The following is a 3,105-nucleotide window of genomic DNA, read 5'->3' on the forward strand; positions in this document are numbered from 1 at the left end:
GTAAGAAATGTCAGATGGTTTTAAGAGGATTTTTCTGGGTCAGGCTTGGCACGGCTTGGCAGAGCTGTTGGAGCGGCTGTAATTACCTCTCCGCCTTCCAAACGAAGGAGAAAGCTCTCTCCCTTCTGCCTTGTGTCAGAACGGCTTCGTTCCTCTGCAGTTCTGTTCCCAGACATGTTTTTTTTCTCTCTCTCTCTCCAGCAGGAAATCCTTTGTAACCTTTAAAATGGGGTCATCGACGTTCTGGTCCAGTTTCAAGCTGAGTGCAGCTGTTCTTGTAAAACCCGAAGACAATCCTCTGCTACAAGAGAGAGTGTTTCCAACACACGGTGCTTAATGCTTGATTTTTCTCAGGCAGCCAGAACACACATCTGGCTCTGGAGACCCTTCTAACTTAACTGTAGGCCGTTTTTGGAGCAGACTGTGGTGAAAGATGATTTCCAAGAGGACCGGCGTGCAGTAGCCAGTCACCAGACAGCAAACTGAATTCTGAGGACTGTACAGATTGTTAAGGGTTTTGCTATTCTTATGTGTGAGCTGGGAATTAGAAAGAGCGAGCGTTCCTGTCTGGTCTGTGCAACAGCTACTTGTGCAGTGATGTGGATGCTCCTAGCTAGCCAGGTGGCTGCTATTGGTACCATCCTGGCCTGCGGGCTTCTGCCCTTCTTTGACTGCAGCCTTGGAGAAGACTGAGAGGGGCTTTCCAGCATGTCTGTTTGCAGTGTAACAGAAATACTGCATGTGCCATAGTAAAAGATATCCCGTTGATATCTTTTCATCTAATAAGGAGTTATGTCCACCCTTACTAGTGTAGCTCATGGAAGGAAGATGCACTAATATCCTAAGGAAGGAACAAGCAGGCTTTGCATGGCTGAGTGCACGCTTATCTATCCTGCATAGGCAGAATCCTCTCCACCACATGGTTTGAAATAGTGTTTGCCCTTGGGTGCCAGAGGAGTCAGTGCCTCCGAGTCCAAAATCTGCTCTCAGTTGCCCTGTTATAATTGCAGAAAAACCCTTTCACAGCCATGAGTCCACTTGGCATTTTTTGATAAACGCAGAAGCCAGACTTTATCGTTTCATGCCCCTCCCCCCCCCCCTTTTTTTTGACCTTATTTTAATGTTGGATGGATCACTCTTTTCAGCTACATCCTTGGGATCCTTGTACCCAGTCTGCTCCCTGCTTCCACGTGTCACCTTTCTCTCCTCCTGGCTTCACATTTCCCTTTAAAAGCAGTTACCTCCTCCTGAAGCCTCAGCCTTCTCACCAGCTCTGTCCCTCTCTCGTTCAGTTTTAAAATGGGAGGAGCTGGCTGCAAAATGGGCCCAGAGATCGCTTCAGACCACGAACTGGAAGCTTTGTTTGATGCCCACCTGTTTCAGTGCCCGGATGTGACTAGGCAAGGCAAAAGCACCAAGCTCCTTCCAGGTAGGAAGGGCCAGATGCCTCCTGAGCCAGGTCAGGAGCAGCAAGGGACAGCTCAGGCTGAAAGGAATAGTGCAGCACTCAGCATTGGCTAATACATACCTGTTCCAGTGCCCCCGAGGGCCATGCAGAAGCACAGATAGAAGAATGCCCTGGTTAAGCAATACCCTTCCCGTGTCTCATCCTTGCACCCACGCCTCCGGTAGGGGCAGTGCGAGGTTGGTGGGAAGGACCCAACCATCGATGGTATTCCTGGGTCCGGCCTACTCAGTGACCTTGGAATGGGCTCTACAGCCATCCTTTGAAGCTGGTCCTAAGCCTATCCTGGAGGAGCATTTCTCAGGGAGTGACTTGGTCACGACCACTTTCTCTCTCTCGTTTTTTCCTTGCATTTAGCTGTAATGGGGAAAAGCCTTCCCCTCACGCTGGTCAGCAAGTCCCGTGGGGAGGGGGTTTGCCTTGCCCCCACCAGGGTTGGCCATTGCTGCAGTTGCATTTGGCTGGTGAAAGGCACCTCTTAGGCTTCTCGGTGGCTCCAACGTGGTCGGTGACTGGCGAGAGGAACATGTGGAGCCTGTGTAATCGGGGCCAGCGTGAGACCACAAAGCGCCTTTCTCGGGGAACCCCTCTCAAGGAGTGTCTGGGCCTCCATTTTAGCCGTGAAAGGCTCCCTCTGCCTTGCCTCATCCCAGCCCTCCAGACAGGCCTCTCTTTGTCTCTCATTTTGGTTCCTTTTCACGGGGAGAGTGGTCCCAGGGCCCTGCAGTAAAACAGTCAGGTTTTTGCTCTTGGCTCTGCTGAGTTGCTGCCTTCTGCGGTTATTGTCTGGGTCGCAAATCGAGTTAAGTACAGCTAGCTTCATTCTTATTCTTCAGGCAGGCCCTCCGAGTCTCAGCTGGTTTTCTAATCTTGCTTCATTAGAAATTCTCTGGCCCCTTTTATCTGCTTGCAGCTTCAAGCACATGATTTACAATCTGGTTTGAATGGCTCAGAATCATTACCGTCTAATTTGCCACCCTTTATTTGCAAAATTAAAGCTCAGTAGCATCGCCCTGCCCCTTCTCCAAGGTTTCCCCAATGGGCTGGAGCAGACGATGTTATTTGCTCCATGGCCGGGGTTAAATAGCATTGGCCATCATGCTGCGAAGTGCATGGACAAGGCAGCTGGGTGCTGAGTGTGGCAGCCCCAAAATCTCACTGTGCAAGTGAACCAAATATATCTGCAACTGCCCTGACCTTTTCTCGAGAGCGCAAATCTCACCCTGGGCTTTCATCCTCCAACTTTCAGTCCCAGGGGTCTGGATGCTGAACAGGCTGGTGCAGAGCAGAGCTGTCTGGCAGGGGGAGAAATGCAATGCCTTGCAAGGGGAGCAGAAGTGGAGAAATGACTCGGTTCTGGTGAGCCTGGAAGAAGGCTGGGAGCGGTATCAACACTGGGAGGAAAGGAGCACCTTGCATTGCAACCAGTTCCTCAGTTTACCTTCATGCACTAGAGTCACAGTACCATGAGGGCAGCAGCAAGACAGAGTGAAGTAAAAGGAAGAGTACAGATGTGAGCACAGAAAATATCCCTGTAGGTGGTGCGGGTGAGGGGCGGCTGGAAGGAAGCAGTAGTAAGTGGAGGGATGTAGGAGTGGGCCTCAGTGTCAATCGTAATCTATATATTCATAGTTTCTAGG

General features: G+C 50.7%; 1 protein-coding gene across 9 annotated transcripts in view; it reads left to right on the forward strand.

The window, feature by feature from the left end:
* Positions 1-3,105, forward strand: part of GTF2IRD1 (GTF2I repeat domain containing 1) — a 186,171-nt gene that overhangs the window by 60,730 nt on the left and 122,336 nt on the right. Inside the window, exon 1 of one of the 9 annotated variants that reach the window (XM_019545473.1) lies at positions 1,330-1,429. The exons of the other annotated variants lie outside the window; for them this stretch is intronic. The gene's annotated coding sequence lies outside the window, so the exon portion shown is untranslated. Of the gene's footprint in view, positions 1-1,329; positions 1,430-3,105 lie in introns of those variants that run through there. 9 annotated transcript variants of the gene reach the window in all.

Source organism: Crocodylus porosus, unplaced genomic scaffold (genome assembly GCF_001723895.1).
Source record: "Crocodylus porosus isolate Cpor-Errol unplaced genomic scaffold, CroPor_comp1, whole genome shotgun sequence".
Classification (NCBI taxonomy): Eukaryota; Metazoa; Chordata; order Crocodylia; family Crocodylidae; genus Crocodylus; species Crocodylus porosus.